This window comes from Myxocyprinus asiaticus, chromosome 13 (assembly GCF_019703515.2).
Source record: "Myxocyprinus asiaticus isolate MX2 ecotype Aquarium Trade chromosome 13, UBuf_Myxa_2, whole genome shotgun sequence".
In the NCBI taxonomy this organism is placed as follows: domain Eukaryota; kingdom Metazoa; phylum Chordata; class Actinopteri; order Cypriniformes; family Catostomidae; genus Myxocyprinus; species Myxocyprinus asiaticus.
Genome location: NC_059356.1, coordinates 48,955,103 through 48,982,144, shown reverse-complemented (window position 1 = coordinate 48,982,144; position 27,042 = coordinate 48,955,103). Strand labels below are relative to the sequence as shown.

Genomic DNA, 27,042 nt, shown 5'->3' with positions numbered 1-27,042 from the left:
TAAATAGGTTTTCTAACATGATTTTAAATGAGAGGATACATTGGGGCTGCAGGCCCCCAAATGGTAAAATGGTAAATCTTAATACATTAGATACATTACAGCACCTTCCTAAACCACTGTACCACCGCAATAACCTTTTTTGACAACTTAGTAATTGTTTTAATATAGTCAAGACATTATAAAATGCCCATAGTGATTGAAATAAATGTTAACTGAGACATCCTTAGCCAATGTTCATAAAGTTTTTAAACTTTTTCTTTATTATAATTTTCTTTTCTTTTTTTATTCTTTAAATATTCAGTATAATGTTTTTGTCTCTCATTATACACTTTGGGACCACAATAAAACGATTTTCGTTAAGGGGGGTCTTTAGTGCCAAAAATTAGCCGAAAGACAAAAGGAAGGTGCAGATTCTTAAGACAATACAAGAGTTAATGTGACTTGCACAGAGATAGAGGCTACAATAGTCCAAATTAGATGAAATCCCAGATCGTATTTACTGCGCAAAATCCCAATAATAACAAGACAAAAATAAAGATTTGGTGCGCGACACAGGACTTTTAACTATAAACAAGACTGAAATACACATGGGACTCTTATTTTGAAATGTCTGTGCTCCCAGCTGATCGCTCAAACAGATAAACAAATCATGCACTCTTACATTCGTCTACAACGTATTACAATTTAAACACTATAAAATATTCATTGTCATTAAAGGTCGACCGACAGTGGATTTTGCCAAAAACAATTCTTTCCCTACTATTAAGGGCACAGACACTGAGGCTACAAAATTAATAAAATCCCCCAAAGCAGTTTATTGTGCAAACAAAATCCTAATAATAACCAGAGAAATGAAGATTCGGGACTATTCACTTTATACAAGCCTGAAATACACCGGGGACTCTTATTTTGAAATTAAAGCGATTTGGCTCTATATGTATGTATTTAACAAATTAAGCTTTTTATAGCCTATCATCAGATGAAGAGCTATGTGTATATATATCACAGAGTAAGGTTTATTGAAAAGGAATAAAAAAATAGGGGAAAAAATTTAAACAAACTATCGGCAACTATCGGCATACCTTTTTTCCGATAACCGATATTTCCAAATCAGTACCGATTAATCGGTAAAACCGATATATCAGTCTACCTCTAATTGACAGAATGATTGTTCTGTTTGTTGAGAGTTCAAGAGTCCAGAGCATAACTTACATTTTACCAAATTGTTTATAACGATACATGTTATGAATTCAAAATCAGGTGCATATTTCGCAAAATTGTTTGTTTTTACCACATGCGAGTCTTGGTTAAACTTCACTGAGCAAGCGAGTGCGTGCATCTGTGATTCCGCGTCAATCAAACTGATCGCAGTGGAAGATTAAACTCGTGCAACATCATACCTCGATTTCAGCTTCAATGTAATCAGTTGTGCAGCTTTCATGGATGTCACACCGATATCTCAAACGACAAAGTGTGCTGGTTTTTAAAGTGTTTTAGATGATTTCTACTAGATAAAAAAAAAAAAAAAAAAAAAGACTTTTTGGAATCACTGGATTTGCCATAATTTCTGGCATCAAATCAAGTCTCTTTCTTTCTGAATAAGCTTCAGAGAGAACTTAAAAGTCTGGCTCTGCATGGTTAAAAACAGAGATATAACTAGTTCAAGCAAAAACAAAACATGAGTCCTCCCTTCCTGGAATGCTAGAGGTTAAAGGTTAACAGCATCTCTGAGTGTCTCACAGGTCACTCCCTCCAATACTCCCACAAAAACAGCACGGTTTCCTGTGACTGTGGCATCTGTCTATTTTCTGGGAACTGGTTTGGGTGGTTCAGACATTGATTAAATGTGTAGAGCAGCAGGTCATTTCTCACTTGTCTTGCAATGTGTCTGGTCCACACTGCAGCTTATACTGGTCAAGAGACCGGCTGACTGACGCGTAAAGCGGGCATCAACAGATTACTTTTTCTATGATGTTCATGGGCGAGTAAATCGAAAATCGGACGTAACCCTTAAACAGCAGTGAAAAATAAATATCTCGTTTACTTGCCAAAGTCTGTACATTCCTTTAGCAGTAAAATGTCAAGACACAGCGGTTCTCATGACCTAAAACACAGTCAACACACTGCCCTCTGCAGCTGTACCCCATCAGAGCATGAGTCCTGCAGTCAAACACACTGCAACGCTTACATTTCGCTGCCTGCAAGAACTCAATGATAACGACGGGATCTGAACAAAATGGACGTGTTGGGCAATTTCATATTTGTTTCTCTTTTTCACTTCCCAACTGAGACAGGACACGTTTTAGCAATAATGCAAGAAAACGAAGATCTGTTTAATGTGACGCCTGGTCTCATAGCGTCACGTTACTGTAGCTACATTTGTGCAAAACGATTTTTACGTGGCTCATTGTATGTATCGCGCCAGTTTCCTGGTGAAATGAACACTTGAGGCGCTACAACAACAATTACTTTTATTCACTTTCACTCAAATCACGAGTAAAATATCAGTTCATTAACAATTACTTCTCGCCCTTTTCCTCACACAACGCTATTTTATTATATCTAAACACTTTAACTATAGCGCATGACTTATTTTAACGTTTGCATTCCATATCCAACTACATTTACAAGCTCGTTCCAGTTTGATCCAATTGTGCGGTAGCTCAACTGATAGAGCGTTGCACTTGTGATGTAAAGGATCGGGGTACGAATCCTGAAGAGCACGAGTCCACACGTGAGCCCAAAGTGTCATAAAAGTACCTCAAAATGACGCCGTTGCGTTTTAATCTCACATTTGCTTTTCTGACACTATCGGTTAGGTTTAGGTTTAAAGTTTAAGGTAGGGATGTTGGTTTTGTTGATTCAAAACTCAGAGCATTAACCTTAAAAACCTCATCTGTTTGGGAGAACATTTAGGGGTTTGTAACGGGTCGTGCAACACTTCCCATTGGGTCGCGCAAGTAAACCAACCTGCTCGCGATCTCTAGATGGTTGTGCTACGACTCTGATGGTTAAACCCATATCTTCAGAAGCAATATGATATGTGTGGGTGAGAAACAGATCAATATTTAAGTCATTTTCCTTCACTTTCTCCTTCTGTTTTTGGTCATTCACATTCTTCATGCATATCGCCCCCTACTGGGCAGGGAGGAGAATATATGACAAAAAAAATGGACAAAACAAACTTAAATATTGATCTGTTCCTCACCCACATCTATCATATTATTTTAGAAGTTATGGAGTCGTATGGATTACTTTTATGCTCCCTTTGAGGATTTTGGAGCTTCAAAATTTTGACACCCATTCACTTGCATTGTACTGACCTACACAGCTCAAATATTCTTCTAAAAATCATCATGTGTGTGTTCAGCAGAAGAAAGAAAGTCATACACATCTGGGACACCAGGAGGGTGAGTAAATCATGAGAGAATTTACATTTTTGGGTCAACCATTCCTTTTAATTATGACCAATACCCATTAAGCTCCACCTAGAACTCCCTAGTAACAGCCTAGCAACCACTCAGAACACCTGTGGATAAGCAAATACTGAGAAAGTTGTCAAGTCAACTCCAACACCACTCACATTTCCTTCAGAAAATGTAAAAATCTAGTTATGATTACTGAAACTATTACAGTATTTTCTTTGCAGAAACTATGGTTATGTCCTGCACAGGGTTTTGACACATTTCTCAGTTTTGTTTTAAAGCAGAACGATTTGTTAGAAAATTCATTCTCACCCCACACTCCCATGCGACGTGTGAACGAGCTGGAAACTCCCTCATATATTAATGCAACTTCCTGTGAATTAACAGAGCTTCGGTTTAAATCATACTGAGGTGTAAATCTGAACTCAAACTCCTTCAAGAGCAGATGCTGAGAGTCTACAGCGACAGAGTTTGACACACATACATCTGACACACTTTAAGTCTCATGACGCTTTTGTAAATCTAATTTTAAACACGAGCCTCTCTGCTGTTTCCTCCTCATATACCTGATGATGAAGAGCTGTAAGATAAAACATGTTTTCCTCTGAATCAGTCGCATTTTAAACTTTATATTAGAGGTAGACTGCTATATCGGTATTACCGATTAATCGGGTATCGTCAAAAATGAATGCAGATAGATGAAGTTCGTTTATAAAAAAATTAATAAATTATTCCTTCATGCTTCTCTGTGGCCGGCGCTAGAAAGGGTTAATTCTACAATATAGAAGTGGCCTCTAGAAATGAAATAAAAACAATCACTTAGGGATTAGCTGTATCTAAGTCTTTCATTATTGACGATATTCATCGATATTTTTATCCTCACTTCAGTGCATATTTCGTTATTTGATTAGATAATTAAGTGTTCTAAATTGAAGTGAGGGCATGTAAAGAAAAATACGACTATTCGGAAACGTCCCGTCAGCACATACATCGTGTCTCCAACTTTGTATCTTGTGAATAATAATAAACCTTATTCCTCATTAAACCTCATCTGGTGTATAAGCGATAAAATAAGGGTGTGTTCACACTTGTAGTTCAGTTCTCTTGGTCCTCTTGGTCCAGACCAATAAAGAAAATGATACATATAGTCCTAGTTCGCTTAGCTTTCACACTGGCATTTTAAACACCGAACCTAAAGATACAAAACAAAAGGCATCAGGAAAAAGTCACAACCTGATTGGACAGCTTTTATGACGTATATTTTGCGACGGAACTTGCCGAACATCCAAAACAATGCTGGCTGCGGGGCGAAATGCGCTCATTAGATATATATGTATATATGGTTGTATTTTTACCAGCTGAGAACAAACGAAGAGCTAATAAAATGTGTAAAGGAGTCAAAACAGTGCCAGGAATTCCTCCGTTGCGCACACACAAATGAAGATATGCTGCAAGGACGGCTGACGGCGGTTCCGATGCCTGTACCGAACTGTAATGGGCAAAATAGCTCCAATGATGAGAAGAACCAGGTATGCTTGAGGTCAGTATTAGGCAAATTACTTCCTGTTATTGGTCCGTTTAGATGTCTTTGGTCCATGTTGCGTTCATATATCAATCGAACTGCACCAGAGTTCGTTTGGAAGCGGACCGAGACCCACTATTCAAGCGGTATCGGTCAGCTTGTTTGGTGCGCACCAAGGTTCGGATGGCAGCGTTCACACTTGTTCAAATGAACCGCACTAACAGAGCAATCGCACCAGAGTTCGTTTTAATCGAACCAAACCTGCCAAGTGTGAACACACCCTAAGAGTACCTTGTGCGTTTTGGGCTGGTTTACAGTTAAAAGTCCCGGTTTTCTTAAATATATGTTTTTTTGGGGGGGGAGTGGGGGTGGGGTTGAACAGTAAACTGCATCTTGGATTTTATTCATTTTGGACACTTGAAGCCTCTTTGTCTGTTTTTTAACATTCAATAAATCAATTTTAAAAACCATCGGCCGATTAATCGGTTATCTGCCTTTTACACCACCCTTGTTATCGGTATCGGCAAAATCCACTATTGGTCGACCTCTATTGTATATGGTTCTTTGTCGATTAACAGAGGTTCTTGATGTTTCATTAAAGGTTTTCTAAAGGCATGCACTGCTGCAGAAAGTAAAGAGAGAGAGAGTAATGAGGGTACAAAAGCAGGAAATGGTGCAACAGGGAGGGAACCGGGTGGGGGGTGGGGGTATCTTACTAATGAAAGACATGTTAAATCATGGCCACATTCACTCCCATGTCTTTCTGGATCATTCCGTTCCAGCTGACGGTTTGTGAGCAGTAGAGCATTCTGGGAGATTCGGCACATGCTTCAGTTCGGAGTTCAATTCTAATGGAATGATTTGCTTTCCATATTTAGACGTGAGAGATTGTGATCGTCCTGCAGCTAGTGTGTGTTTCAGCTGATTACATAATAAAAGAACAGATCAATACAGTGCAGACCATTACAAACCATCAAATTCATTTCCATCCAATCAAATTGTGAGCTGCTGTTTTCCACGTCACCCTGTCAGGTTCTTTGTATTGTTCAAATTTAGTTCATATATATTAAACACAAAACCGCCACACCCTTTCCCTAACTCACTTCCTGTGTGTGTGTGTGTGTGTGTGTGTGTGTGTGTAAAGAGAGAGAGAGAGAGAGAGAGAGAGAGAGACACACAGAGGAGACACTAGAGGCTGTGGAACAGTTCAGTATGGACTCAAACTCATGAACTTAAAACAACAGATCATCCAAAAATAAAGATTCTGTCATCATTTATGCACCTTCATTTTGTTTGCAAACCCATATGGCTATTTTCTGGTCCGTGGAACACCAAAGGTTGACATTTTAAAAAATGTTCATTCTGCTTTTTTCACTGCAATTAAAGTGGATGATGATTTCAGTCCTTAAAATCTCCTTTTAAGTTCCACAGAAATGTGTGATGACAGAATTTCCATTTTTGGAAGAACTATCCCTTTAAGAGACATTAGAGAGTGAAGGGTTGGTGGAAAAAGGAAGATGTAAACAAAAAAAGGAAATGACAAAGAAGCAGAAGCATTCTGGCAAATTATCAGCAACCCTGACCTCATGAAACCAGACTGAACCTTTCACAGGTCAAGACCTGTAGAACACAAAAACAACAACACAGAGAATGACCACACATCCTGCAAGTGTAAGATCAAATTAAAATAGACATGTTCCTAGTCTTATTGCACTGCAAAGAATGTACCGAGTATTTTTGTCTCATTTTCCGGTAAAATTATCCTTAAAACAAAAACAAAATTATTTGAGAAGCAGAATAACAACCGATATTAAGTCTTTGTTTTCATAGAAATGGAACAAAATTTGGCGGGGTTTATGATTAAAATAAGATCAAACTATTTGCCAAAGGGGGAAGAAAAATAAACTTGTTTCCCCTTTGAATCAAGGTTTTTTTTCTTACCCCATTGGCGAACAGTTCTTTCTTGTTTTAAGCACAAACCTCACCAATGTTTTTTTATTTCTCTGAAAACAAGACAAAATATCTTTATATCATTTTGCTTCTCAAATAAATGTATCTTGGTTTGTGAATGTTTAGATATTTGTACTGGAAAACAAGGAAAAACTACTCAAAAAAAGAATGATTCATTATTACGTGCTCTGCTTCTTGTTTATAAAATAATTGTTTTATGAATGAAAAATGTGTGAATGCGCTTATCAAACTTTAGGAGCCTGTGTATTCTGCGTAACCCATTTACAACAGTCACAAACTTGCAAAAACACCCTGAAAGAATTAATCACATTTATTTAGAGCATTTAATGTCAATCAAACGCTAACTCTCTCGCTCTTTCAAGTACTTAGAGCATTCAAAGTGCACTCCCACTCCGTTTGCCCAGCAAATGATGTGATGAATGACGTGCAGCGTCATTCATCTGAAGAGTCCGCAAAATGACGAAATGCTCAAAGCGAACTCTACCGTTCTGCCAAGTCACATTACCAGACTCAATAACGCGACGCGGCATGATCCAAACCCCATCCAAACCCATTCTGGCCCCTCCGAGCAGCTCCTGAAACTCATCATGCATTGGTCAGAAATTAGCTCTGCTTGTGTTTCATGAACTGAACATTTACTTTCAGCAATGTTGTGCAAGTCTAATTTGCTGTCATTAAATAATTTTAATGATTTTATATTGACAATATGACTTTCTAGATATCGTATCGACCATTGAAAATCCCCACATCATTTATCCAAATCTAATTTTTTATTGACTTAAGAAGAATGAATTAGAGACATGCATCCGAACGCTAGTGGAGGTCAGTGCTAGTAGTACAGCGAGCAACACACACACTTTAGTTCCAGCTGAAGAGCCCAGCATACTCGCTCATCAAAGCGACACCACTCTCCCGTTTCCAATCGATTCTCCCCACTCAGTGATGCACCCACTGAGAATCATGTTGAAAGAGCCCTAGTTATTGGTGACTCTGTTGTAAGGAATGTGGAAATAGAGACTCCAGCCACTATTGTTAAATGCATTTCAGGTGCCAGAGCGTCTTTGACATCAAATCAAATTTACAAAAGTTAATGCTAAACGTAGATTTTCTAAAATTGTTATTCAAGTCGGCACTAACAATGTCCAGCTTCGCCAGTCGGAGATCACTAGAGATAATGTTAAAGAGGTGTGTGAACTTGTAAAAACTATGTCAGACACTGTAATATGCTCTGGCTTCCTCCCTGCTCGTCGTGGTGATGAGGTTTATAGTAGATTAGTGTCACTGAATGGCTGGATGTCTGAGTGGTGTCTGGAGAATAGCAAAGGATTCATAGACAATTGGAAGAGTTTTTGGGGTAGACCTGACCTGCTAAAGAGAGACAAACTCCATCCCTCCAGGGAAGGTGTCACTCTGCTCTCTAGTAATTTGGCTCATAGTCTTAATAGTGATAGTATTTGAATAACTGGGGCCCAGGTCAGGAAGCAGACAAACTGGCTAATCCGAACGTCTGCTGGCTGCCTTGAGACATCACACAGGTCACATAAACTACAACACATAGAGACTATATCACCTAGATATCACTTAGAGACTGTGTCTGTTCCCCGAACTACCTAACACAAAACCCTCACTAAATCATTTAGAAAAAAAATTGATTAAGGTCAAACTTGAAGATAAACATCATATGAAGTTAAGGTTACTAAACCTTAGATATCTTTCTACCAAAGCACTAATTGTAAATGAAATTATTACAGATCATAATTTGAATGCACTCTGTTTGACTGAAACCTGGCTTAAACCGGATGAATATATTCGTTTAAATGAATCTACTCCCCCAGGTTATTGTTATAAACATGAGCCTCATCTGAAGGTTCGAGGAGGAGGTGTTGCTACAATTTACAGTGAAGTTTTTGGTGTTACTCAGAGGACAGGATATAAGTTTAAGTCTTTTGAACTAATAATGCTTAATGTGACACTGTCAGATATAAATAAAAAAATCTCTGTTGTCTTTTGCCCTTGCTACAGTATATAGATCACCCAGATCTTCACCCAAACCATTCTGGTTTCCTTGGTGAATTTGCAAATTTTCTATCAGATCTAGTAGTTACTTTAGATAGAGCTTTAATTGTTGATGACTTCAACATTCACATAGATAATGAAAATGACACATTGGGATTAGCATTTATCGATATTCTCAACTCTCTTGGAGTCAGACAAAATGTGACAGGACCAACTCATCGCCATAATCATACGCTAGATTTAATTCTGTCATATTTATTGACAAAGGACAGCGCTCATTAATAAACAGAAAAATGGCTGTAAATGAGCCAGAGTTAGCCTTATGGGCTAATTTTCATCTGTTGTCCTTGGCCAGTTCTTAAAAAGGCAAATATGGAGTTGATGTTGATACTATAGAAATTCTACCGCAGTCTAAATGAACTTGATGTAATAACAGAAAATATAAATACAGTCTTCTCTAGCTAAGTGGAAGAATACAAAATTAGAGGTATTTTGCGGTGCATGGAAGGTTAATGTCTTTAGCTACAGACAGGCACTAAAAGCTGCCAGGTCAGCATATTTTGGCAAACTCATAGAAAATAACCACAACAATATTAGGTGTTTATTCAGTACTGTGGCTATATTGGTTAGGAATAAAGCCTCAACAGAACCAGATATTCCGTCGCTGCACAATAGTAATGACTTCATGAATTTCTTAACTGATAAAATTGAAATAATCAGAAAGAAAACTGGAATTATGCAATCATCTGTCATAGTAGCTCAGAAAACAGTGTCTCATAATTTTCCTCACGTGTAAATTCAATCCTTCGCTGTCATAGGTCATGAAGAGCTAACAAAACTTATCGAAACATCAAAAGCCTCATCATGTATATTAGATCCAATACCAACTAAGCTCTTAAAAGAGGTATTCCCTGAAATCTCAGAACCTCTTCTTAATATTATTAACTCCTCGCTATCCTTGGGACATGTCCCAAGAAACTTTAAAATGGCAGTTATTAAACCTCTTATTAAGAAGCCACAACTTGATCCTGGAGAACTGGCAAATTATATACCGATTTGAAATCTCCCGTTTATGTTGAAAATACTAGACAAGGTGTTAGTGTTCTCCCAACTACGTTCATTTCTACAGAGAAATAGTATATATATGAACAAATTCAGTCAGGATTTAGGCCCCATCACAGTACAAAGACACTTATCAGAGTTATAAATGACTTGCTCTTATCATCTAATTGCAGCTGCATTTCACTTCTAGTGCCTTTAGATCTTAGTGCTGCATTTGACAAAATAGATCATGACATTCTCTTGAATAGGCTAGAGAATTATGTTGGCATTAGTGGACTTGCATTAGCATGGTTTAGGTCCAATTTATCAGACCGCTACCACTTTGTCTATGTAAATGAGGAATTGTCAAACCAAACAAAAGTAAAGTAAGTAGTGCCACAGGGATCAGTTTTAGGGCCTCTGCTTTTTTCCTTGTATATGCTTCCTCTGGGAGATATTATCAGGAATTGTGGAATAAGTTTCCACTGTTATGCCGACAATACCCAACTTCATATTTCTTCTAAACCTCATGAGATTTCACAATTCTCCAAATTAGCAGAGTGTATCAATGAAATCAAAGATTGGATGGCCAGAAATTTCCTTCTACTCAATTCTGACAAAACAGAGGTACTAATTATTGGACCAAAACCTCTAAAAACAAGCCGCTAAAATATAATTTGACTCTCGATGGATGTACTGTTACATCGTCTCAACAGCGAAGAACTTAGGTGTGATATTTAATACCAATCTGTTCTTTGAAAATCAAATTACCAATGTTTGTAGCACAGCATTCTTCCACCTCAGAAATACTGCTAAATTATGACACATGCTCTCTGTTGCTGATGCTGAAAAATGAATTCACGCGTTCATGACCTCAAGACTAGATTATTGTAATGATTACTGGGAGGATGTCCAGCAAGTTCAATAAATAAACTTCAATTGGTTCAAAATGCAGCAGCCAGAGTGCTGACTACAACCAAGAAATATGATCATATTAGCCCTATTTTATCGTCGTTACATTGGCTACCTGTTCAATTTCATATTAATTTTAAAATTCTGTTAACTACGTACAAAGCTTTGAATGGTCTAGCTCCGCAGTAATTAAGTGACCTTCTACCACGCTATATTCCATCACGTTCATAACGATCACAAAAGTCTGGCCTGTTAATAGTTCCTAGAATATCAAAATCCACAAAAGGAGGTAGATCCTTTTCATATTTGGCTTCTAAACTATGGAACAGTCTCCCTAACACTGTTCAAGATGCAGACACACTCACTCAGTTTAAGTCTAGACTAAAGACTCATCTATTTAGACAGACATACACCTAATTTATCCATCAACTCACAATTAGGCTGCTTTAGTTAGGTCTGCCGGAACCAGAAACCAGAAACATCCATCATGATCTATAACTCTGCATAAAATTGAATGGCATCTATGCTAATATTCATTTTTTTTTTTTTTGTTTCCTCAGCCTTCGCATTCATATCCCGAGGTCACCAGAGCCAGCCAGATCCAGCTCCGTTCCTGCCTGGTGTTGGACTCCACTGCTACGTGTCATTGAAAGATGACTACAGCCGGCGCTAGCCCGACATCACTTCAGTCTTTTGACTTCAGAGGATGAAATGATGCCAACTCCAACTGTAAGACATGGGATACTTCATATGCCAATGCCTGAACCTTGGACTTAGGATGGACCCCACCGAAACCTCACCGAAATGACCTGCCAGTTGAACTGCGATGCACCTCATTTATCTCTGCCTGCATCACCTTGGTCTAATGATGGACTGCACTCTTAAAATGTAATACATAGACTCTCGTTTAATTGGCAACAAAATCCTTCATCAGCCAACTAACAAAGGGCAATGCATCTATATGAATTCTGCAGTTAATCCAGGATGGACTTCAAAAGACATTAGTCATTAATCTTACAGTTAAAAAAAAATTATACTTTATTTTATTTTTTTAAACAATGGACCTTAACACTTCCTTACGTTACAAATTTAAAACCATGACTTGCACTATACATACAGTAAGTAATATTGGCATTATATTCATGATGTTAGTCAGAGGGGAACTGGCCCCCACAGTGAGTCTGGTTTCTCCATTAATCAACATCTTATGGAGTTTTGTGTTCCTTGCCACAGTCGCCTTTGGCTTGCTCACTGGGGTTATAAATACAATTAATATTAATGATTTAATTTTTATACACAATGTACAATCATATTTAATCAAACTACACAATGATGACTCTAAGACATTATAAATATTACAGTTTTATTTTTATTTTTTTGTTAATGCATGATTTTCTGTAAAGCTGCTTTGAAATGATGTGTGTTGTGAAAAGCGCTATACAAATAAAAATGACTTACTTTTTAATCTCAGGAGACAGTTGGTCTCATCTCTGACAACCGAAAGTAAATATTTATGAGCATCTTTATCTAGAAATAATCGTCCACCACCCACTCTATGTCTCTTCTCTTTATTTCTCCTTTGCTGTACATCTGATCTATCTGGACTGGAGCTTATTGGTGTTTCATGATGCCACGCTCAATGAAATCAAAGCTCAATGTGCAGTTCTGTGTGGACTTTGACCCGACCCGCCCAAACCAGGACAGCGTTACAGTAGTTACTAATGAACTAACCAACCGCTTCCTGCATTAGCACACTGGAAGAGATGAACTACAAAAATTACTTTGTTTATCAGTATTTTTGTCTCTTTTTCCAGTAAGAAATATCTATTTACTTGAGATGTATTTACAGAAATTATGTAAGACTTTTTATAAGAGAGTATGTATTGAAATAAGTTTATTTTTGTTTGTTTTAAGCATAAACCCTACAAAATGTTGTTATATTTCTGCTTAATATAATAAAAACAAACTATTTACCAATGGGGTAAGAAAAGCAAACTTCATTCAAGATATATTCTCTGAAAACAATTCTTAATAGCCTTTATTATGCACTTTTACTCTCAACTTTGTTTCTTGCAGTGCAAGGAAGCTTTAAGAAAAAAGGCTTTGCAGCCATTGAATATTACAGTTTGATGTTTAGTTATCGCACAATACATGTTAATACACAAACAGACAGCTGTGCAGGTCTCACACACACTGTGTTCTCAAAATACAGCATGACTTGTACATTATTAACCCTGATTTTTTTCAGTTCGCTCAAGATAAATCCAGCCATGCATACAAAGCCCTGTTCTAGCTCCAGGAAGTTTCCAAAATGTTTTTTTTTTCCCTCATGAAGCCAGATAGGAGCAGTACAACATTTGTTTATCCTGAGCCACCATCATGCTTGTTCCAACAGGAAGTAACATCATAACTCTGGCAATCAACCAGTCAGCAGGAGAGTTAGTAACGCATCATAATGCAGTCATGCAATGAATCATGCGATATATACGCAGTGAATAGAGCTTGACAATGACATGTACAGCCATATTTCTCTTTAGTCAACAATCGTAAGGCGTTTTCCAGGCCTCAATCAGGACGTGGCTCTTTACTCAACATCTGTCAGCAGCGGTTTGTTTGTCTGGATGGTTGCTCCCGTTCACTGGTTTCCTGTGATTGTTGGAATCTCTAACTGTGGGAAGGCTTATTAAGAATAGGGAAGAAAGCAAACCAAACAAGGAGAATGAGGAAGAGAGAAATCATGGTGCTAATTGAAGCCTAGAGCATGTCAAAACTGCAGCGAAGTGAAAAAGAGAAATGTAGTGACGCTACTAAACGAACTACATATTTAGTTGTGCGAGTAGCTCAACTGTTTTCAAAAGTGTGGCTTAAATCGTACAAGTTGGATCATAGGAAAATGGATGACTGTTTTCTCCCATAGAGAAAAATAAATTAATAGCCATAATATGGAATGAGTAACCAAATTTGTTTACAGACGTTTAGTTTCCTTCTAGCTCAAATTTGATGCCTATATTGTACCGATTTAAAATTCTGTTTGTTGATTGGTCTGTTTTTATGGGAATAAAAGTCGTACCTTTTCGTACCACCTCATACGCATTATTACGAATTGTCATGAGACAGTTGTTTTTGTCTTACTGTTTTGCATTCAAAGCTTTACAGCCGGTCAAACTCAACTTGATCTTATGGAAAGTCTCAATGTAGCGTTGGAAGTAAGATTCATTTTAGTGAATCAGTTTGCTTGAAAGGTTCATTTAAATTCAACCAATCCAATAAAAAGTGTCCATGCGTAGAATTTCACGTCTTTTTTGTGGTTGCACGATTTTGACAATAATCAAAACTGTCGATTATTGGGGGCCTGGGTAGCTCAGTGGTAAATACGCTGGCTACCACCCCTGGAGTTCGCGAGTTCGAATCCCAGGGCGTGCTGAGTGACTCCAGCCAGGTCTCCTAAGCAACCAAATTGGCCCGGTTGCTAGGGAGGGTAGAGTCACATGGGGTAACCTCCTCGTGGTCGCTGTAACGTGGTCCGTTCTCGGTGGGGCGCGTGGTGAGTTGTGCGTAGATTGTCGCGGTGAATGGCGTGGGCCTCCACACGCGCTATGTATCCGTGGTAACGTGCTCAACAAGCCACGTGATAAGATGCACCGGTTGACGGTCTCAGATGCGGAGGCAACTGAGGTTTGTCCTGCGCCACCCGGATTGAGGCGAGTCACTACGCCACCACGAGGAATTAGAGCGCATTGGGAATTGGGCATTCCATATTGGGAGAAAAAAAAAAATAAGAAAAAACTGTCCATTATTTACCTTGATATTGCAATTGAATTATTACGATTTATAGACTTTACATTAAAGTTCTTATTTTGTGCGGGGCAACTGCACGCCATATTCTTCATGTTGACTACACGACCAAAACAAACTGAGAAATGATTTCCTGAAATACTTTATTTGCATTATAAACAAAAGTTTATTATTAAAATCTGTATTAAATTCTACACAGAAAGTGAGCAATGCAACAATATTAGAATACTAGGTTGTCATTACTGATAAGTGCTTCTGATGTATAATTACATTCTTGCACATAACAGACAATAAAAATACTTTTTGACGCAACGGGAGAAGACCTCAACGAGTGCCGTAGTTCACACTTTTCACAATAAGTTATAGTGACAGCTGTAGTTGTAATCTTGTTTATTTTTACGATTAATTGTGCCGCCCTACGTAAAATATTTAGTTAAATGCTGCCGTTCATTATAAGTTATTAGTTATATTGAGTGTAAGTTTACATGGTTACATTGAGACAAAGATTTACGTTTTCTGTGCAAGATAAATTACTGCTCCGTTCGCAGAAATCAGTTAGATCTGATATTGTATCTAATCGTTATATATTAAAAACTTCAGTAGCTTCAATGTAGGGCAGTGGTAGCTCAGCGGTTAAGGCTCTGGGTTACTGATCAGAAGGTCGGGGGTTCAAGCCCCAGCACTGCCGAGATGCCACTGTTGGGCCCTTGAGCAAGGCCCTTAACCCTATCTGCTCCAGGGGTGCCATATCATGGCTGACCCTGCACTCTGACCCCAGCCTAGCTGGGATATGTGAAAAAGAAGAATTTCACTGTATATGTGCAAATGTATAATGTGTGATAAATAAAGAAAATTAAATTAAATTAGTGAGCTACTATTTGTTAGCATTTTGTAGTGTAGATAAACAGCTACTGTAGTTAAAATTTTACGTAGCTTGTTGTAGCTTAAATTACACTTTGAAATTAGCTTAACCAACACTACTGGAAATTTCATTGCAGAATGTTAATTGGCGGTTACATTACTAATTCAAAAGATTACAGGGCCCGAAGGTGACATCACATGAATCACAGACGAGACACGATCCTGGACATCTGCATCAACATAAAGACTTCACACATGAACAAGACCTCACTGAAACACACCAGCTGCATGTTAAGATCCAACAGGACACACAATTTATTAGTCAATACTCTACACACAATTTCATGGGCTTTGAATACAAGCAGCCAATTTCAGTTGGAATTAACAACACCTGAAGCTCAAAGCTCTAGAGCAGGTCCACACTTGCTCAAAACAGCCGTACACACTGCCATTGTGCCTGTAGATTAACATCTACCGGCCTGCAGCCATTTTCCCTCAACTCAATCCCACACACCCTGAAAGAGCCACTCAACCGTGTTCTCTCAGGAAATACTCAGTCATTTAACGTGCCAAAATAACGGTTTAGCACTGAGGTATGCGGTTGCCGTGGTCTCCTGAGGAAACATTGTGGTAAAAGATTACGCAACCACCGCACAGAATTCTCAATCTTTCTCAGACTATAGAGAGTTGGGCGTTACAACCAGTCTACAACGAAGGCAATCAACGCAACGCTACGAACTAGTACATTACCATATTAATCAACTAAACTTTCTACAGTGTGAGCGCAGAAGCTCGCAACTATCGACGCATCATTTAAAATGATGTCCTGTTTACTGGACTGCACATAGCGGTGGCGATACAAGCTAAAATTGATCTTGTGATACTCTTGAAATTTGTGGTCATTAACGATATACAGTATATACTACCATACGCACATTTTTTTATGGAGAAAAATAAATGAAAGTTATTTTAAAATAGGGCTGCGCAATTAATGGCAACAAAATCAACACGAGCATGTGCAATTTCTAAATCGCATAAAGCTGAAATTTTATTTTATTTTTTACTCCGAATCCTGTGATGTTTATTTCGCCATTTTGACATGATTGGTGCACATCTTTTGCACACTGAAGAGATCAGAATTGTGTTTTTAATAGCTGAAATGCCTTTTAGAATGTAAAATGCGTGAATGAGGAAAAACATTTAACGCAAATCGCAATATATACGCATAAAAAAGCTAACTTATTTTTTTGTCCATACTGCACAGCCCTGTTTAAAATTAAACAATGACAAGTATAACAAATGCTCTCTCATCGAAAACCATGAGAAAATGGCACCTTAAAATGCTAAAAATAACTAGCGACATAAAAATATTATAATATAATATTTGCAGCACAACCTCGGACTGGAACGTGCATCCCGTACCATGCAGCACTATTTTGCACGACTGCTATATAAAAAATTTTTTTTTTTAAATTCTACAGGTTGACACATTTCTCAATTTAACTGGTATATTGCCAACTGCAAACGCCACAGTATTTTTTTTTTTAAATAATACGTGAAACATTAAATATATTACGGTAAAGATTTCCAACAGTAGTGCGTCACGTTGTTGTCACTGCATCACATTTAATTCAGTGGGTGTTGTCCAGTTTTCATAAACAAATATACCGTATTCGGAAATATTGTTAATTTGCATTCTTGATTCATTGTACCTAAAAATCTCTTAATTTTTGGCAGACAAATCAAATAATGAATAAAAAAAACAGAAATTGTGGTTAAAAATTGTAGCTGATATTACTTCCTGTTCATTCATCACAATGGAAATGGAAGGTCAAGTCGAGCACATTGCGTTGTAGATATACGGTATTCTGCAATGTGCTCAGTTGTAGACGTCGACCGATATATCGGTTTTACCGATAAATCTGCTCCGACAGTTGCTTTTAGAAACTATCGGTTATCAGCAAAAATCAATGGCAATATTTTTTTTATTATTCCTCCGTTTCTAACGCCGGAGGAGTCTACCATTAGAACTCCTTGATTCAACAGTACAACAGCGGCCTCTAGAGGGGAAATAAAAACAATCACTGAATCCGCGGAGTTTGTTGTGCAACGTGACTACTACTATTGATGAGTACTTCTATCTACACATGATGAATTACTGCTCATACAACATTCATTAGCTTATGTCAATGTAAACTTTTCAGTGTTTATATTGAAATTCATTGTAGATGATTGTAAGAGTGCATGTTTTGCTTCCCTTTTGTATTTGTATGAGCTAGGATCACAGATTTTTCAAAATAAAGAGTCCCTGCATCTGGGATTTTATTAATATTGGACTATTATTGGCTTTCACCCCTGGAGCTCGCTAGTTCGCTAGTTTGCTAGTTCGAATCCCAGGGTGTGCTGAGTGACTCCAGCCAGGTCTCCTAAGCAACCAAATTGGCCCGGTTGCTAGGGAGGATAGAGTCACATGGGGTAACCTCCTCGTGGTTGCTATAATGTGGTTCGTTCTTGGTGGGGCACGTGGTGAGTTGAGCGTGGATGCCGCGGTGGATGGCGTGAAGCCTCCACACACGCTATGTCTCCGTGGCAATGAGCTCAACAAGCCACGTGATAAGATGCGCAGATCGATGGTCTCAGACGCGGAGGCAGCTTTTTTTGCAAAAATGTGTGTGTGTGAGAGTGTGTGTTTGTGTGAGTATAGCTGTGTGTGTGTGTTTGTGTGAGTATAGCTGTGTGTGTGTGTTTGTGTGAGTATAGCTATGTGTGTGTGTTTGTGTGAGTATAGCTGTGTGTGTGTGTTTGTGTGAGTGTGTGTCTGTGTGAGTATAGCTGTATGTGTGTGTGTGTGTGTGTGTGTGTGTGTGTGTGAGTATAGCTGTATTTGTGTTTGTGTGTGTATGAGTATGTGTGTGTATGAGTATGTGTGTGTGTATGAGTGTGAGTATGTGTGTGTGTCTATAGCTGTGTGTGTGTGTTTGTGTGTGTGTGTGAGAGTGTGTGTCTGTGTGAGTATAGCTGTATGTGTGTGTGTGTGAGAGTGTCTGTGTGAGTATAGCTGTATGTGTGTGTGTGTGTGAGAGAGTGTGTGTCTGTGTGAGTATAGCTGTATGTGTATGTGTGTGTGTGTGTGTGCGAGTGTGTGTCTGTGTGAGTATAGCTGTATGTGTGTGTGTGAGAGAGTGTGTGTCTGTATGTGTGTGAGTGTATGTCTGTGTGAGTATAGCTGTATGTGTGTGAGTGTATGTCTGTGTGAGTATAGCTGTATGTGTGTGTGAGAGAGTGTGTGTCTGTGTGAGTATAGCTGTATGTGTGTGAGTGTATGTCTGTGTGAGTATAGCTGTATGTGTGTGAGTGTATGTCTGTGTGAGTATAGCTGTATGTGTGTGTGAGAGAGTGTGTGTCTGTGTGAGTATAGCTGTATGTGTGTGAGTGTGTCTGTGTGAGTATAGCTGTATGTGTGTGTGTGTGTCTGTGTGAGTATAGCTGTATTTGTGCGTTTGTGTGTGTGTGTATGAGTATGAGTATGAGTATGTGTGCGTGTCTATAGCTGTGTGTGTGTGTGTGTGTGTGTTCTTCAAAGCTTGCAGAAACCTACATAAAGAGAAAAGCGCGCACTCAGAGGTCAACGGCAGGCGTAACCCATTTACAACCGTCAGAAACTTGCAGAAACTGCCTAAAAGGATTTAGAAAATAAATGCATCGCATTTCACTCTCTCGCTCATACAAGTTTGTTCTGAGGCTCCGACCCTGTTTGACCAGGCAATGACGTAATGAGTGTCCTACGCAACGTCACTCGTCCAGAGAGCGTAACTCTGACGTCATGGTCAAATCGTGCTCAAATGTTTGGCCCAAATATCATGTTTCCAGGCACAATGACGCGTTTCTGCACGATGTGAACCCCTCATGGCCCGAGAGAGCCGGTGTCACTGCGCTCGAGCACTTCCTGAAACTTTGTAACCGCCGATCTGACGCGTCTATGAGGCAAAGCGTCGCGTTACGGACGCGTCACAGAGTTAACAGTCCCCGTTCGCAAGATATCGAGATAAAATGTCGAGATTCGCACGCTGGAAGAGTTTGAAAGTGCAGAGAAATCAGGTCGCGTCAGTGAGTTTCCACCCAGCGGCGCTTCCTGGTTCTCTCTGCGGCGTCTGAGGTACCGAGCGGTGGCTTTACCTGCTGTTCAGATGCAGACGCGAGGAGTTCGGGGGTCGACTGTCAAAAAACTCCAGGGACTCGATGTGGATCCGTGTCGCTCCAAACTTCCCTTTTCAGTCCACAGCAACTGCGCTCAAGTTCGCTTCTTTCTCTCTTTACTCTTTTTTCTCCTTTCTTTCTCTCTTTCCACCCTCCTGCACTCGTTAACTTGAGCTCCGTCCTGCTGTAATGGTTCGGGGTGCGGTCCCGGCGGGGCGTGGTCAGCACTGCGAGGCTCCGCCCCTCCGCCAATCACAGCCCGTCCTATCTGCCTTCTCAGGGGCTTCGGCCAATCACAAGCGGCAAAGTTCGCTCTATAGGGTGAACTTGAAATAGTTGGGCCACAGGAGCCCGTATGTGTGTTTAATATCTGAGGTATGTGAGCGTCTCTGAGATTTGTGACCATATAAGTCGCCGGACCGTGTTTACACACACACACACACACACACACACACACACTACACAGGCAGGAATGTCTGGAATCAGGAAATTTATTTTCTCTTATCGGATGCTGAGTGACAATTTTAAAGTGCATTCCACAATATGAAGAGTTTATTTCATGTAATTTTATATAATATTTGTATTCAAATATGTATTGTTATTTCGTTTATTTGACTATTTTAAGAGTTTAATTTACTCATATATCTGTCTATTTATCTATATATTGTATATATATATATATATATATATATATATATATATATATATATATATATATATATATATATATATATATATATATATATATATATATATATATATATATATATATATATATATATGTGTGTGTGTGTGTATGTATATATATGTGTGTGTGTGTGTGTATGTATATATATATATATATATATATATATATATATATATATATATATGTATATATATATATATATATATATATATATATATAGATGTCGATATGTATGTGTGTGTGTGCATTTCATATATATCTCATATATACAGTATTATATATATGGACGTCGATATGTATGTGTGTGTGTGCATTTCATATATATCTCATATATACAGTATTATATATATATATATATACACCAAACAGCCACAACATTAAAAGCACCTGCCTAATATTGTGTAGGTCCCCCTCGTGCCGCCAATTGTACAGAGCGGTTATCTGAGTTACCGTAGACTTTGTCAGTTCAAACCAGTCTGGCCATTCTCTGTTGACCTCTCTCATCAACAAGGTGTTTCCATCCACAGAACTGCCGCTCACTGGATGTTTTTTGTTTTTGGCACCATTCGGAGTAAATTCTAGAGACTGTTGTGCATGAAAATCCCAGAAATACTCAAACCCGCCCATCTGGCACCAACAATCATGCCACCGTCCAAATCACTGAGATCAAATTATTTTTCCCATTCTGATGTTTTGATTGGCTGATTAGATAATCGCATGGATGATTGTTGGTGCCAGATGGGCTGGTCGGTGATTGGTGTGTATATATATATATATATATATATAGATATATACAGAAATGACATACTTCAGCTTTACGATCCCATAATGTCATGTTCAAACCGCTGGATTTACAATAACGGCATGAACCACGAGTCGGACGGCTCTTCTCAACTGTAAGTGACATATATACCAAGATAATTGTTCTTTGTGCTGTAATGGTGCTTGTTTAACCAAACCAGTGCAGACAGTTTTCGCGATTGTTGTTATTATGTCATGTATTCGGGTCACGTGTCAACACCCACATCACAAAATATATTCATACTACTCACATGCATACCTAAAAGAACATACTGTTTTGCTGGCAGATAAGTGCGCCCTTCGTCAAATACAGTATGCGCGGCTTCAGATGCAGGAGGGCGATACACTGATGGAATGTTCAAATGGGCCAAGACTATTCAAACTACAGCTGTCAACATGTTAAAAAATTAAATAGAAACACAGCCTTTAATCTGCTTTAACTCTCTCTCTCTCTCTCTCTCTCTCTCTCTCTCTCTCTCTCTCTCTCTTTGCCTTGATTATCTATCAGGAGCCTTCAAATGAATTTTTTTTAAATCAGTTAACCTTCAGACAAGGCTTTGTCAAGCCAACATCAAAGTTTGTCTTGACAAACTGTACCTATCTAATCTGAGTATTCTATATTTAGCTTAGCAACATGCTAACATTAAATTGAAATCAGTTATAAAGTCGAGTCTCTCCTGCGCTTTACATGAGTATGATGAATTGAGTTGCCTCTTATGTAGAGCATTCCAAGTCATTCCCGTATGACGTTCCATTTCAGTTGGAATGCTGCCTGTGAAGGCAGCTGACACAAGGCAGCTCACTAGGTTTTGGAACAGAGCCGAAATACTGCATCAGTTGAAGTTCCTCACTGATATTCTCTCATAAGCTAGGATTGATGCAGACACACACACAACACACATGCATTATTACATGCGGCAGGCTGGAATGTCTCCAGGCAGCACGCTTCAGTAAAGCATCTGAGGAATGCGGAGTGATTTCCAAGCAAAGGGATCCTGATGGGATGCTTTTATCAGCATGTATGGAATGTTCTCCGCTTGTTTGTGGAATCACCTCAAACTCAAAGGCAATATGTCTACAAATCAATGCATCCCTCTCTTTACACTGTGTCTCTGCTTATTGGGCAACTTGAGGAATTTCTAATGACTAACCAAAGGTCTCAAAATGAGTGATACCAGATGCAGCGAGACAGAGAAAGAAAGAGTCAGACTACCAAATAAGGGCACTGCTGACGTCCTTGCTCTTCCTGTAGGTTGACCCGCTCTGTTCCCGCGGTTGTGTGCCGCCCAGTCTGGGTGTGTCCCGCCTGTTGGGTGTGTTCCTGTATTGTGGGACATTAACACAGAGAGCTTTCTCTCGGAATGCCAACACTGCAGCGCTTAATGCATCTTAAATGCAACCTCACCTGAACACATTCACAAAACATCTGCATTGTGTTTGTGACCTTTGAACTTTATTTATGTACAAATGCAGTCTAAGAACTATAAATGAGTCTTCATTTGTCTTTACACAACTCTGTGTGCCAGAATGGTTTACGCAGCTCACTTTAGAGTTCTCACAATCTTTTGCCATGACTGCATTTCTGTTCGTTAGTTTCTGAGATCGTGTTTGTGTGTTGCGTGTGTGTTTCGCTCAACACCGTGTCCACACAAAACCTCAGAATAATTAATAACATCAGCAAGCATCAACAAAACAACAAAAAAGATGAAAACAGACTTGAAGGCGTAACATCCTGTCTCGCTCCCCTACGCTTCCCTCGAATTAGCACGAAGGAAGGACGATAAGACGACTCACTCAATTCGGGAATGTTTAAGTTACTTTTCATGTGAAATTTGGCTTCTGAACAGCCCCTTGTGCTAACAAACCCCCCAGCAGGCCTCTGTGTGTAGCACGACAATTGCACAGATAAAGAATAGATTGACAAATGCGATATGTTGACTGTAAACACATCAGTCATGATGTCTGCACAACAGGTATTCAGGTTATCTCAGACAACACACACACGTTTATTTATCCACTTTGCTATTAGATAGCTACTTTGCTTAGCTATCTAAATAAGGACATCCAATTGACTTCTATTATAATACCTAATATAAAATAATAAGCTAGTTATAATGACGACAGACCAACCCTTTCACTCAAAAAAATATTATTCTTAGGATTTATGCATTTCAGTTCCATTGTGCATTATGTAAAGTTTACTAAAATTATATTAATAACACTTATAAGTATTTAGGTTTTTTACATTTTTTGTTCAGCCTGATCTCATGAATATTACGTGACCGCGGCAACATTTTTACAGTACGAAAATATGTGCTTTATTACACGTTTGGCTGCAGTTTCCCAGTGAAATATCCAGCGGGGGGCGCCAAAAGCGAGTGAAATGGTGTCGTAATCGGACGAGGTTTTTACGGGGAATGTTAGATGGAAATTTCAGTGAGTAAAAAGTACCTCCCAAGCCTAGAAATTTAACCTAAACCAAACCAATAGTGTCCTAAAAGCAAATGCGATATGAAAAGCACATTTTGTGAAGAAAGCATGTCGTCTCACGTGTCAGCTTGCGTGTTTGGCTGGTCTCAAAGCATGGTCTCTATCAGGTGATGCTACCGCACAAGCTAATCGCATTGGAATAAGTGTGTAAATGTAGGTGAAGAACCTGTAATACAAGCATTAAAATTTGTCGTTTTTCAAATTATGCGTTAAGTGTTTCGATATTATAACATAGCAGTGTGTGAGTAATAGTTCGAATAATAAGTGTTTATAAAGTCATAATCAGCCATTGTTAAACGTCCAAATCAACGTCCAGTCGTGATTTGAGTGAAAGTGAATAAAACGCACAGTGATGACTCTAGCGTTCATTTCACCAGGAAACTGCAGAGAAACATAGAACGAGGCACGTAAAAGTAAATTTGCAAAAATTTAGTTATTGTAACGTTCATTCTATGAGACTCGGAAGCTTTTATTAAAGATTACTCAATTCAATTTTATGAAACTGAAATGCGAAAATCTTGATGAGTGTGATCCAAAAGAAACTATAACAAAAACATTATTTACCTTATGAATCTTTTTTTTTTTTTTTACCTTTGAGGACATCCCAAATGGGAGATTTTTTTGGGGGGGGGGGTTCTGTAAAGCTGCTTTGAAACGATGTGCGTTGTGAAAAGCACTATACAAATAACTTGAATTTGTATTTAGATTACTTTAAAGATTTCGCCATGGAAAAAAGTAATCACAAGTTACTTTCTGAAACACTTTTCACAGAGTAAACACTGCCCCCAGTGGACAAAGCAGTAAGTGTTGTTGGCCATATGGGCACGTGTGAAATGTCCACAGAGGGGCGCCAAAAGCGAGTTGTGAAGCGAGTTGTTTTCAGCCATACAGGCTGTAGACAATGTGTATTTTATCAACTTTATCCCCAACCCAAACCCCAAACCTAAACCTAACTATCAGCGGAGTAAAAATGTAATGTTAGAGGGAAAATGCAACCTCTGAATCACGCTCGTCACTAATTATGCAAGCGTGAATACTTCCTGGTTTCAATGCATTGTCCAAACCTAGACACTGGAAGGTAAATCCAGACACTGTAATGTAAACATGCTGGAGCTGATGCAAAGATGCCTGATAGGAGATGCCGCTTGTTAGTGAGTCGGCATAATGTGGTTGATCTTAGTGTACTGGAACTCTCTGAAACAACATGCAATGATCACGTTGCTTCGATTACAGTAACGAATGACTTTGTAATCAGATTGCATCAAACACTGGTAACATGCAGTACATTTCTTCAAATACTAGTGGAATTTTAATATGAACATGTATGCTCATATCTATGAAATACTGTACAGTATGAACTATATATGGCTATATATAGTATACATAAATATCTCAGATTTCTGTATCGACTCTAAGAAAACTTTTAGGTGTTGTCAGAATTCGATCACTTCTGAGGACAATTCAGTCCTCAAAGTGTAGTAAACACGCCCTCATCTGCTACATCTGCCACATCCATTCTAATAAACATTCAATCATTGGGTTTTAAAGTCAGAGAGAAAGCAATTTACATCAATCTAGCTCACTTCTGGAGACAGTTTTGCCATTTATGCATGTAACGTAGCAAGATCGGTGCAAATAACATTTGTTTTATAGTCAGGGGGCCTGAGAGAAAATCATTAAACGTTAGCAAGAGAGCAGAGGAATTCTGCAGCGCTCTCACCGTTTGTTCAATGTCTCACTTACTCCGTGTTTTTACCTTATATGGTCATAGAGTGAGATAGAAAGAGAGAGAGAGAGAGAGAGAGAGAGGTGGAGGTGTGGTCTATTGTTTTAGGGCGGAAGAGGTGTAGAGTGTCTCTTCCGTCATTCCTTCACCTTCTGCCCTGTTTTTGTCGCTCACAGACGAGCACCTTTCAGCACCGTGTTTACCAAAGTTGTGATTCTGATCCAGTCCTGTAAAGCAGAACTAGGGCAGATGTGATGTTCAGTGAGTTTTCATGTGGTAGAAGAATAATATCTGCTTAAACAAACACTTTTAAAACAAAATGTTAATGCTGAGAAGTTGCTTTTTTCAAAATGTTTGAGCTAATTTCGAGATCTCTGAACTTTTGATTGCAGACTTTGGTATCTTGGCAAATTTGAGCACAGTCTGAGACATTGTTGAGATCTCCTCTGAAACTCTAGAGGAGACACATGTGCAAAAAAATGCATTATTAGGCTCTGCTGGACAAACGTCATCAAAAGTCTCCATTTGTTCTCCATTGAATATCATTGGAGAAACAGTTGGGATATTAAGGTTTTCTGGCTGCACTATATATACTGCTCTTTTAAAGGAACTGCTTGTGGCTGATGTAATGTGATGATGTCATGCGTGGTCAGGTAATAGCAGCCTGTGATTGGTGAATCAAATTTCAGCTGAACGACATCATGCATCAGATATACAACAAGAACAACCGCAGGAAACTTTAGCACAGCTATCTGAAAAACACACATACAGTGATTTCATGACAGAGTCAAGTCAAGTCATTTTTATTTGTATAGCACTTTTCACAACACAGCTTTACAGAAAATCATGCATTAACAGAAAATGAAACTGTAATATCTATAAAGTCTTAGAGACATCATTGTGTAAAAATATAAATAATTTAATAATTAAATATTAATTGTATTTATAACCCCAGTGAGCAAGCCGAAGGCGACTGTAGCAAGGAACACAAAACTCCATAAGATGTTGATTAATGGAGAAAAATAACCTTGGGAGAAACCAGACTCACTGTGGGGGCCAGTTCCCCTCTGACTAACAGCATGAATATAATGCCAATATTACTAGAGCAAGCCATGGCAGAGATCAGTGAGGTGCATCACAGTTCAACCGGCAGGTAATTTCGGTGAGGTTTCGGTGGGGTCCATCCTAAATCCAAGGTTTAGGCAATGGCATATGAAGTATCCCATGTCTTATGGTTGGAGTTGGCATCAGTTCATCCTCTGAAGCCCATCGTAATAGACTGAAGTGATGTTTGTCTGGCACCGTCTGCATTTAGTCATCATCACTCAGAGACACGTAGCAGTGGAGTCCAACACCAAGCAGAAATGGAGCTGGATCTGGTCAGTTCTGGTGACCTCGGGATATAAGTCCCAAGTTTGAGACATGAAAACAAATAGAATAATATTAGCATAGATGCATTTAATTTATTGCAGAGTTATAGATCACGATCAATGTTTCTGGTTCCGGCAGACCTAACTAAAGCTGCCTAATTGTGAGTTGATGGATAAATTAGGTGTATGCCTGGCTCAATAGATGAGTCTTTAGTCTAGACTTAAAC

General features: G+C 38.8%; 2 protein-coding genes across 3 annotated transcripts in view; one reads left to right on the top strand and one right to left on the bottom strand.

Moving 5' to 3' along the window:
• The window catches only part of LOC127449801 (myosin-9-like), a 59,939-nt gene extending 40,004 nt beyond the window's left edge, over positions 1 to 19,935 (bottom strand). For both annotated transcript variants that reach the window (XM_051713355.1, XM_051713356.1), the window contains exon 1: positions 19,720 to 19,935. The gene's annotated coding sequence lies outside the window, so the exon portion shown is untranslated. The remainder of the gene's footprint in view (positions 1 to 19,719) is intronic.
• LOC127449901 (von Willebrand factor A domain-containing protein 7-like) overlaps positions 1 to 27,042 on the top strand; it is a 230,368-nt gene that overhangs the window by 171,503 nt on the left and 31,823 nt on the right. The window lies entirely within an intron of this gene.